General features: G+C 33.8%; 2 pseudogenes; both read left to right on the top strand.

Annotated features, from left to right (window-relative positions):
* The first annotated feature begins 332 nt into the window (after nucleotides 1-332).
* On the top strand, nucleotides 333-462 carry LOC125777917 (small nucleolar RNA U3; annotated as a pseudogene).
* Nucleotides 463-1,723: 1,261 nt separating this feature from the next.
* LOC125777931 (small nucleolar RNA U3) lies at nucleotides 1,724-1,853 on the top strand (annotated as a pseudogene).
* Nucleotides 1,854-12,446: the final 10,593 nt, after the last annotated feature.

The raw sequence follows: 12,446 nt of genomic DNA, 5'->3' as shown, positions 1-12,446 counted from the left end.
CCATCCATATGAATGTAACGCAACCTTGTCTGCGAAGATGTGCGAGCAGCAAGCGAAGCGGTGACAATCGGCGATCGTTTGTTCGTTTCTTTCGGCACAGCTCGGCCGACACAACAACACAACACAATGTTCCATGCTTATGCTGTTGTTGTTTTTGTAGAACAATGTTTCAATTTTTGGTTGTTGACATATTCACATGTGTGCGCATATGTATGTTTGTATGCTTGTACATTATTGAAGTTATACTTCTTTTTCTTCCGTTTGTCTTTCATTTCTGCGAATTCTCAACTATTTTACGTATGTTTTGGTTAAAATACTCTGCGTTGGCCTTTCAGAATCACTCAGAATCATTTCTGTGGTTTTTGAAACTGACCCACGAGGACGAGGTATATGGTTTTATCTGGGAGCGTGAGATTTAAGAAAATCGCTCGCTTACAAGGGATAAAACGACTTCTGAGTGGCGATTTTAATGAATAAATTCACAGAATCATTTCTGTGCTTTTGGAAATCTATACTAATAAATATTTTTTTCTTACTAATAGAAAATAAATTTATCACAGCAATATACATAAACATATACATAATATTGCTGTGATAAATTTAATTTCTATTAGTAAGCAAAAAATTAAAAATAAATTTGTTAAGACTATACTTCTCAGGGCATCATAACAATGTTATGTATATGTATATACATATTATGTATATGTATATTGCTGTGATAAATTTATTGCGAAAGCAAATGTTCTACAAAGTATGTATATTCTATACTTAAACAAAATTATTAGAACCCATCGTATGTTTCTTGCATTCATAAAACCAAATCATCCTTAAGTCAGCGCAATGTAATTATCAATGGTGGTGTTGATGGTAAGCGCTTGGAAGGTCAAGATGCTAACACAGGTCCCAGGTTCGAATCTGGACAGAATAAATTTTTAATTTTTTGTTTTTAACATCGTATACTATACAAATTAATATTTTTCTTACTAATAGAAATTAAATTTATCACAGCAATATTATGTATATATATATAAATATTATGTATATGTGTATTGCTGTGATACATTTATTTTCATTAGTAAGAAAAAAATATTTATTAGTATAGTATACGATGTTAAAAAGCAAAAAATTAAAAATAAATTCTGTTGAGATTCGAACCTGTGACCTGTGTTAACATCTTGACTTTCCAAGCGCTTACCACCAACACCACCATTGACTCTTAGGTTGCGCTGACTTAAGTATGATTTGGTTATGCATGCAAGAAACATACGATCGAATCTCAACGAAATTTATTTTTTTTTGAAGTTATACTTCTTACACGACGCCGGAAAAGGTTGCGATAGATTCTGGTTGCGCAACCTTCCATATAAAAGTAACGCAAAGTTGCGCAACCTCGCTTCATCCATATGAATGCAACGCAACCTTGTCTGCGAAGATGTGCGAGCAGCAAGCGAAGCGGTGACAATCGGCGATCGTTTGTTCGTTTCTTTCGGCACAGCTCGGCCGACACAACAACACAACACAATGTTGCCACGCTTATGCTGTTGTTGTTTTTGTAGAACAATGTTTCAATTTTTGGTTGGTGACATATTCATATGTGTGCGCATATGTATGTTTGTATGCTTGTGCATTATTGAAGTTATAGTTCTTTTTCTTTCGTTTGCCTTTCTGCGAATTCTCAACTATTTTGTGTGACTTTTAATTGAAATACTCTGCGTTGGCCTTTCAGAATCACACAGAATCATTTCTGTGGTTTTTGAAATTGACCCACGAGGATGAGGTATATGGTTTTATCTGGGAGCGTGAGATTTAAGAAAATCGCTCGCTTACAAGGAATAAAACGACTTCTGAGTGGCGATTTTAATGAATAAATTCACAGAATCATTTCTGTGCTTTTGGAAATCAATACTAATAAATATTTTTTTCTTACTAATAGAAAATAAATTTATCACAGCAATATACATATACATAATATTGCTGTGATAAATTTAATTTCTATTAGTAAGCAAAAAATTAATAATAAATTTATTAAGACTATACTTCTCAGGGCATCACAGCAATGTTATGTATATGTATATACATATTATGCATATGTATTGCTGTGATAAATTTATTGCGAAAGCAAATGTTCTACAAAGTATGTATATTTCTATACTTAAACAAAATTATTAGAACCATCGTATGTTTCTTGCATTCATAACCACATCATACTTAAGTCAGCGCAACCTAATTGTCAATGGTGATGTTGGTGGTAAGCGCTTGGAAGGTCAATATGCTAACACAGGTCCCAGGTTCGAATCCCGACAGAATAAATTTTTAATTTTTTGCTTTTAACATCGTATACTATAAAAATAAATATTTTTCTTTATTTTAATTTCTATTAGTAAGAAAAATTTTTATTTGTATAGTATACGATGTTAAAAGGCATACATCTTCTATCCTATCTTGTGTATCTGCACATGCTCATATGAGTGTATGTATACGCATGTGCGCGCATTGACTTGCATGTTCATACATTCATATATACTTATATGTACATATATTTGCATACATTGCCGAACAAATAAATCACAAGCATACAAACATACATATGCGTACACATATGAATATGTCACCAACAAAAAATTGATCTTCACAAGTCAATCCGGCAGCCAAATTGGCGAAGAACAAAAGAGAGATGATTACGCTGCATATTCTCTTCCGCAACGAAGAGACGGAACTACTTTCTGAGTCAAAATTCATTCATTTAGACTTTGCTTTATTCTTCATTTTATGTGCATAATAAATTTATAAAATGTGAATTTAAGTTTTCTAGTTTTCTTTCATACAAAATGATATGCATTTCTGAATATCACTAAGAAGTATAACTTCATCCGCGCGTAGGGACTCCACGCACCTTTTTTATTCGGTACAAAAGGTTTAGTCCTGATGTGACCAAAGTATTTCCGCGAAATGGTAATGCTTTTCTATCCATGGCGGAATGAACAGCAAGTTCTTATTGAAAATGATAATTAGCTGACTTGTATAACTCACCGTATTTTAATTGAGGGAAATCGAAAAAAATATGATGTTTTTGATCAAAGAGAACTGGAAAGTGTCTTAGAAAGTCTTTATAATGAGACAGACCTAGAAGAAGCTGTGCAAAATGAACTACCTGTTGTGGAAAATGAGTTTCGGGTGTTAGCACTTCCAGAAATAATCCCTAATATTAATTTGCTGGATTTGCATGGCGAACATACAATAGATAATGGTACAGAATCTGCTTGCAATATTAGGCTTATTAAACTACCCCCTTTAATTTCGGTTGAGGAATTATTTTCTCTAGTTCAAGGTTTAAATATTAAGCAAAGAACATACTTGACTCATTTGATGCATCAGATTAAAACAAGTCGACCATTTTATGAATTCATTGGGGGCGGAGCAGGTGTTGGAAAAAGTCGTTTGATATCTGCAATATATCAAGCTCTTAACCATCGCTTCAATTCTACACCTGGATCCAACCCAAGTTCTTTAAAAGTTCTCCTTTGTGCACCTACGGGTAAAGCAGCATTCGGGATAGGTGGACTGACACTTCACTCAATATTTTCTCTTCCTGTAAATCAGCTGAATAGAGAGTTGAGGCCGCTAAGCAGTGACATAGTTAACTTTTTATATTCCAAACTTGCTGATTTAAAACTAATCATAATTGATGAAATATCAATGGTGGGCGCTCGAATGTTTAGCTATGTTGATGCTAGGCTTAAACAAATTTTTAAAACAAACAACCCATTCGGTGGCATACGATTATAGTGTTTGGAGATTTGAAGCAACTCTCACCTGTTGGAGATAGGTGGATATTTTCTTCTACCCCTAATGATGCTTACAGCACTTTAGTTGGTTCTCCTTTGTGGGACTTGTTCAAATATTTTGAATTAAGAGAAATAATGAGACAAAGGGACGATCAAGCTTTTGCTATTGCGTTAAACCGTATGGCATCTGGCACTATGACAAATCATGATATATCATTAATTCAAACTCGGGTAGTTAATTCTGAAGAAGTCCCCGATGATGCGATCCATTTATTTTGGTCAAACGAAGAGACAAATAATTTCAATGCCCTTAAGCTCAGTCGAATTAGAACTGAAGCTATTTCTTCAACTGCCAAAGACTCTGTAAGAGGAATGGGTATAGGTGATCAACAAGGGAATATTTTGGAAAGAGTTCAACTTTTCAAAACTTCTGAAACACAGGGACTTCCTTATGAGTTGACACTAAAAACCACTGCAAAATACATGATTGCAGTGAATATAAACACATGTGATGGTTTAGTTAATGGGGCAACTGGAGAACTAATGCAAATTGATTATCCAGTAATTCTTTGGATTAAATTCTTTGAACCTTCTGTTGGTTTGATTGCACGATCAAAAAAGCCTCATCCTCTAGAAAGTTCTTGGACCCCAATTGAAAAAGTTATTAGATCTTTTCAATATAAAAGAAATGAGCAAATTATAATTGAAAGAAATCAGTTTCCAGTTGTTCCAGCTGAGGGAATAAAGAGCTTCGATATATGTCGCTTGCAGTCGAGCTACTACGGCAGTAGGTCTCTTTATTGTCGGAAATTTTATTCCTCCTAATAAATTTTCTGAATCGGATCCAGTATTTAGGGAAATGATGGAATTGAGCACATCCAAAGCCCTGATTACAAATTTCAATTTTATGATTTCTCGATCATCAGCACTTCAAATTTTATTTCATAATGTTCAGAGTCTCCACGCTCACATTAACGATATAAAAGGCGACTGTCTGCTGCTATCTTCAGATATTTTATGCTTCGTAGAAACCTGGAGCATTCCTGTTGAACATTTTGAGATACCAGGATTTACCCTTATAAACGAGCTGAGGATAGATAGCACTGAGACAAGCAACCGAAATAAACGGGGCCTTATAATTTATGCAAAGCATAGTGTTGCCAGCTCTATAGAACCGAAGATTATAAAGAAAATTTATTCAGGCCGCAAAGTTTTAGAAGCAGTTTTGTTTAAATGTTTCAACAACAATATTCTGGTTCTTTACAGAAACTCAGCTTTTCCCTTCAGGCTTTTAATTGCAGAACTTCAAGAAATTCTTACTACAGAGTTGTGCAATCAAAATGTCGTAATTGTTGGAGATTTTAACATTTGTTTAAAGTCTACAGGGTCTACAATAAAAAATCTTCTTCAAGATAAAAACTTTAGTTCCCTGCTTAGTGTAGAATATTCAACTACACCTGTGGGGACGCAAATTGATTGGGCATTTTCAAACATGGATCATTCTCATGTTGATGCTATCACTTATGAGACAGTGCATAGCTATCATGATGGTATTTGTGTCTCTATTTCGGACTAAGGCTATATACAATAGTATCTTTTTCACACATAAGAACATTAGAATAGGTTAAAAATATGACATTATGAATTAATTTAATTTAAACTAAGAAATTTTAAATCATTTGTGTAATTTGTTAATATATAAAAATTTGTATAAACATAAGGTAGAATTAAAGTAATTTAACAAATCTTTCAAAATTGTAATATTATATAATAAAATATACATTATTATATATTAACAGAAATGCAGTTTTTTGAAAAAAAATATGGTTTTAAATAAAATATATTATTTGTTAATATATAAGAATTTGTATAAATATAAAGTAGAAGTAAATATTTTAATAATAAATGAAATGTACGTAGGATACATTTTGCTGTTTGTAAAAACATATCTTTAGAATTTAAAAATATAACATTTAATTATTAAAATATATAATACTTATTACTTCTAAGTCAAACCCGTATAATCTTATTCATGTAAGAAATAAAATGTGCATTAACTTCGAAAAACGATTGTTTTTGTTTTTACATAGTCCTCAATGCAGTTAAAATAAATGAAAATACAATTCAATACTCAAAGTTCACAAATTGATCTAATCTAATTAATTTTACAGCAAAATAAAAAAATATGTAAATGACGGATAATGAAATTTCGATTATCACTTTATCATGCGAGAGTATAAAATGTTCGGTGACACCCGAACTTAGCCCTTCCTTACTTGTTTATGTATATAAATATTTGGGAATATGTATATACATATTTTACCAATTGTTTGTTAACCGTATTATATTTATACACGGATTTGGTGTAACATACATATGAGCATTTAATAAGTAAAATGTGAACTTAATACTCTCACTCTGATTTTGGAGTTACTGTACATATGTATGTATGTATATACATATGTATGTTTTGAAGTGACTGGCCGTTTCCAGTTGTTTACTGCCGGCTACGGAGATTTCTTGTGGTTATTGTTGTTTTGTGTATTATTCGCGCCCGAATGTTTGTTTTGTTTTAAAGTGCTTTAGTTTTTTGCGGCCGATTTGTGTTTAACTTTGTTATACTCTCGCAACAAAGTTGCTAAAGAGAGTATTATAGTTTTGTTCACATAACGGTTGTTTGTAAGTCCTAAAACTAAAAGAGTCAGATATAGGGTTATATATACCAAAGTGATCAGGGTGACGAGTAGAGTTGAAATCCGGATGTCTGTCTGTCCGTCCGTCCGTCCGTCTGTCCGTCCGTCTGTCCGTGCAAGCTGTAACTTGAGTAAAAATTGAGATATCATGATGAAACTTGGTACACGTATTTCTTGGCTCCATAAGAAAGTTAAGTTCGAAGATGGGCAAAATCTGCCCACTACCACGCCCACAAAATGGCGGAAACCGAAATCCTATAAAGTGTCATAACTAAGCCATAAATAAAGATATGAAATTTGGCACAAACCATCGCATTAGGGAGGGGCATATTTTAATATAATTTTTTTGGAAAAGTGGGCGTGGCCCCGCCCCCTACTAAGTTTTTTGTACATATCTCGGAAACTACTATAGCTATGTCAACCAAACTCTACAGAGTCGTTTCCTTCAGGTACTTCCATATACAGTTCAAAAATGGAAGAAATCGGATAAAATTCACGCCCACCTCCCATACAAAGGTTATGTTGAAAATCACTAAAAGTGCGTTAACCGACTAACAAAAAATGTCAGAAACACTAAATTTTACGGAAAAAATGGCAGAAGGAAGCTGCACCCAGGCTTTTTTTAAAAATTGAAAATGGGCGTGGCGTCGCCCACTTATGGACCAAAAACCATATCTCAGGAACTTCTGGATCGATTTCAATGAAATTTGGTATATAATATTTTCTTAACACCCTGATGATATGTACGAAATATGGGCGAAATCGGTTCACAACCACGCCTTCTTCCGATATAACGCTCTTTTGAATTCCATCTGATTCCTTCTCTGTATAATACAATATATACATTATGAACCAAAATAAACAAATATGTAAATGACGGATAAAGAAATCTCGATTATCACTTTATCTTGCGAGAGTATAAAATGTTCGGTGACACCCGAACTTAGTCCTTCCTTACTTGTTTTTATTTACATATGTTTTGTTTTACGGTTTCGCGCCCGTATGTCTGTTTGTTTTTTGTTGTACCTGTTGACTGCTTTGTATATTTTGATTTTTCATGTAATTTATTTTTATTTTTGTTATGGTTGGGTCACTGCACAATTTTTTTTGTTTTTGCACTGCACCCTTTTATGTTGTTGTTTGTTTGTATATATATGTTGTATGTAAGCACATATGGTTCTGTTTTTTTTTGTGTGTCACTGCATTATGTTCTTACACTTTGTTTGTTTTTTGCCACCAAATTTGGTTATTATTGTTATTATATTAATTTATGTTAATTTTTATTATTTTTAATTTGACTGTGTCAAGCCGAAGGTGCCTTTCGTTAAGGCTCGAAGGACCATGTTTAATTACCGACTCAATTTATTGGGGAATACAGACCACTGATTTCAATATTCACTTACACTCGCATGAGTGTTTAAAATGAAAAAAGGTTATTTGGTTAAAAAGTAAAATTTATTTAAAATTATCGTTTGTTTATAGTGCAATGGTTTGCGAAAATATCTCGCATGTATAAGTAGGTAGAAGCGTTGGATCGCTGTAAGTCGGCGCACGCGAGTTAATATCGTTTACACGATATGAGTTCAAGAATTTAAACAATTTTATTTATACGCCGAAATGCGTGCCTTTATTGATATTCTTAAGAACTAAATTTTAATATAAGATCTTACAGCTATTTATACTAATGAAATGCGGCTGCTGTTATCTGCATGCGACTTCTTTGTCGTAATTCGATATCTGCTATCTTGCTATTACTTGAGATGTGGAGTTGGTTATCGCAGTGGATTATTCCATTGCCAGATGTTTGTTGTTTACATGTTGAGAATGCCTTTCTAGATAATGCATGTTCATTTCTATTGTTCGACTGATAGTGCATGTCAAAGCGAGTTCTATCGGTTTACATACATAGTTCGCCTTTGTTCGGAATGTATATTAGGAGATAAGATGTATGTGAGTGTGTGTGACCCGGAGCGAGGCTATGTCGTTAACTCCCCTCCTTCTTAAAACGGAGCGTCCTCGCTATGCTGCTACAGATTGTTGTTGTTGAAGACGATTCAATTCGACTTCGTATATTTCGTCAATTTGCCTTTGTCTGTGAAGCATTCTTCTATTTACGCGATATCGGCAGAGGTGTACCATACCGTAAGTGGTGACTACTAAAGTAAGGAATCCTATTATGATAAAGAACGTAAAATGTACTGGATTTTCTACAATAGGTATCAAAAATGTTGAGAGTGTTTGGATATTGCTGAATTTGTATATTGAGTTTGAAGAAAGGATACGGAGTACTTCAAGTTTTTCGTTGTGTTGATTGTGTATTATTTCTCTGAGTTGTCTTTGATGATTGTAATATGTCATGTTATCGATGTTCGTGGATTCATTGAAGTGTATCAATTTAGGGCCTGATATATGCATGTTGTTCCAAGTATGCTGGTAATCTGTCAAAATGTATCCATTCTCTAGGATGCGAAGTGGAGCATTATTTTCGTGGGTTGTTTCGCATTGTGCTGTTTTGTCTTCTAATATTTTTATAGTACAATTGTCAGCGGGTTCTGATTTACAAATAAAGTTACCCATATAATTTCTACATTTAGATATTCTTTGATAATCGTTACACTTTGCGATCTTAGGGTCTAAATTAATTTTACCATGCTTATATGCTAAAGGATATACATTAAATAAGCTACATTTAGTTTCAAGGATAGGATATTTGTATATTGTTATAATTGTTTGTTGTAGGTAACATATATGAATGTCGGCATATTCTAATATATTAATTATTGGAAGATCTAACTTTTCATGGTTTATTAAATCGTACACGTCTTTCAAATTTAATGTGCCAGAATAGAAATTATTAGTTTTTGCAAAATTTATAGTGTTAGTTATTGATTTGAGTTCATTATAAACTTCTGATATAACAATGTTTTCGGTTATTGCTTTTGGGATCAAGGCTTTCGAGTATTCTTTCGAACTGTGAATTAATTAATTTTTGCTTATTATTATTCTCTATTAGCAAATTAAGTGAAGTTTTTATTTCCACAAGGTCATCGTGGTTTGGTGTGCCCGTGATGAATTTTAACATGGAACCAAGAAAGTTAAGTGATCTTTTGGATCTATAAATATTGGGAATGAGTTGAGTTTTCAGAGTTTCGATTTTGTTTACTAAAATTTGAGTTTGGGGTTGGTCTTCTAGATTGAATGATGATTTCATTATACTTTCGTATGGCGCCAATATTTTTGAGAGATTGGATATGTGATACAAGAAAGCTGTATCCTGATAAATGTAAACAGGATCAGTTTCTACTAGTACATATTTCCTATGGCTTAAATCTATAATATTGTCGCAAAGTGCGATAGAGAAAAGTAAGGTAAATACTATTCCGTACATGCTTTTGCTCTGATATTGTCTTTATGGATAATTACTTTTTTATTGGTCGTTATTGTTTCTCCGTTGTCTTTTTTTACTATATGTTTCACGTATTTTTTTCCGTTTTTGTTTCGTCTATGCGTTTTTGAATATATTACCTCTCCTTCTTTGTATTTGAGCTGTTTCCGATTACGGTTATGGTATCGCAAAACTCTCTGTTGGTTTTGTTGAACCAACTCTTGGCTCTTTGATGCCAGGATATTCCCTTTGATTGAAAAACACGTCCTCGGGTTTGTGGTTGGTTACCGAATGGATTGTTTTGTTGTACTGTCGGACTGCTTCAAATATCTGATCGTCAGGAGCCGAACTGTGTTGATGCGCTAAAACTTTTGCGAGTTCGATAATTGTGCTATGCGTTCTTTCAACTTGACCGTTTGTTGTCGAATGATAGGCTGGAGTTTTGGTATGCGTTATTTGTAATCGCTTGTATATTTGTTGTGCACATATGCCAGTAAATGTTGACTCGTTATCAGTCATTACAAACTTTGCGTTTGGGTATATTTGTGACAGTATCTCGTCAACATATTTGTATGTGTCTTTCTTTGATGGTATTTGTCTCAAATGGCAGAATTTGGAATATTTGTCGGTTGAACTAATGTACATATTGTTGCTCATAAAAAATAAGTCTAAGTGTATGTATTCGCCTACTTTGTTCGGTATCGGTGCTGATCCTATTGGTTGTTTATTTGGTCGGCGTTCATACTTGTTTGTGAGGCAGATTTCGCAGTTTTGTACTTCTTTTTTACAAGCGTCACGTATGTTTGGCCAGTAGTATCTGAGCGAGATTTCCTGTGCGTTGTTTTTGTAGTTTCTGTGAGCACGTCTGTGTGTGTCTTGTATGATCTGTTCTTGTTGTTCGGTTTCGGTAATATCGTCCACCAATTTTTGCGCTAGTACAATCGATACAGTTGGAAATGTGTTGATAATGTCATTTTCGACGTAAAATAACATTTGCTCGTCTATTTGTATAGCATTAGTTATCTTTGGTCTAATTACATTTTTTAGTCTATCTAGTAATACAGTTTTCGTATTAAAAAAGATCGTGTGTCGGCTGTTAGAAAATATGTTTTGTGAGAATATTTCGATGGGGTTCTGATCTGACCGTTTTACAATAATTTGGTTTCTAAAGGAGTTTACTGGTTTTTTTACTCGTTTGAGTCTTTGTGTTGGTGAGCTTTGTGCTGAATGTTGGGAGTCATCAGAATTTAAAGTGTTGTTTATTTGCTGACGAGAAAGGGCATCAGCGACCACGTTCTGATGTCCGGGTTTGTAAACGATTTTTGCACCATATTCTTCAATGAAATTTTTCCATCTTTTTAATTTTGTATTGGGGTTTTTTTCTGATATGGAGAATATTAGAGATTGATGGTCGGTGTATATTGTTAAATCTGCTATACCATACAAGTAGTTGCGTAGTTTCTGTAGTGACCATACAATTGCGAGTAACTCTTTCTCATTTGTGGAGTAATTCTGTTCTGTTTCACTGAGCGTTCGTGAAATAAATGATATGGGTTTTTGGTTTTGGGATAATACGGCTCCTATAGCGTAATTGCTAGCATCTGTGGTTAATTCGAAAGGTTTGTTAAAATTTGGTTGGAAGAGTTCGACCTGGGCTTGTAGTTCTTCTTTTATTATGTTCAGTGCTTTTAGTGCAGGTTCGTCTAAAGTGATTTTTATTTTTGCACTTTGATTCTTTGATATGCCACCGTTCTCTCCTCTGAGGAACGTAGTTAGTGGTTTGACGATGGCTGCAAAATTCTTTATAAATTTTCTATAGTAACTTGCGAGACCTAGGAAGGATCTGAGTTCCTTCAGTGTTGTAGGAATAGGGAAATTTTTAATAGTCTGTATTTTTGTTGGGTCAACTGTAATCTTGTTGTATTTAATTATATGCCCTAAGTATTCAACAGAGTCTTTGAAAAAGTGAGATTTTTCGTTAGAGATTTTCATATTGGCCTGGTGAAGGGCATTTATGATTATGCGGATGTGTTCGATATGTTCTTCAGGAGAGGAAGAATAAATGAGAACATCGTCTATATAGACGTACGCGAACTTCCCGATATATGGTCTAAGGATATCATCCACGCATCTTTGAAAAATAGATGGGGCGTTTTTTCAGGCCGAATGGCATACGAAGAAATTCGTATTTAGCTCCATTTACACTAAAAGCCGTTTTTTCCCTGTCTGATTTATTAATAAGGATCTGATGGAAACCAGACTCTAAGTCTAGAGTTGAAAATACTTTTGCGTTTCCTAAATTTTGTATGGTCATAGCCACATCAGGTATGGGGTATCTACAGTGACACATATACGTATAAACGCACTCTTAGTTTTAATTTTGCTAACTTCTCTCTTTCTTTGCATTGCACTAATTACAACAAAATCTCTCTCATATTGTTTGTTAAACTAACGGAAATTCGTATTGAGTGCAAACCCCCACTTTTGTTGTTGTTGTTATATTTAAATCGTTGTATTTTAAATCAAATAGCAAAAACAGGCACATATTCGTTTAAACGCATCAACTTAATTTTTAATAAGGCT

The sequence above is a fragment of the Bactrocera dorsalis genome, chromosome 3 (assembly GCF_023373825.1).
Source record: "Bactrocera dorsalis isolate Fly_Bdor chromosome 3, ASM2337382v1, whole genome shotgun sequence".
NCBI classification, from domain to species: Eukaryota; Metazoa; Arthropoda; class Insecta; order Diptera; family Tephritidae; genus Bactrocera; species Bactrocera dorsalis.
The sequence above is the reverse complement of the archived record's forward strand: the minus strand, read 5'-3'. Positions and strand labels throughout refer to the sequence as shown.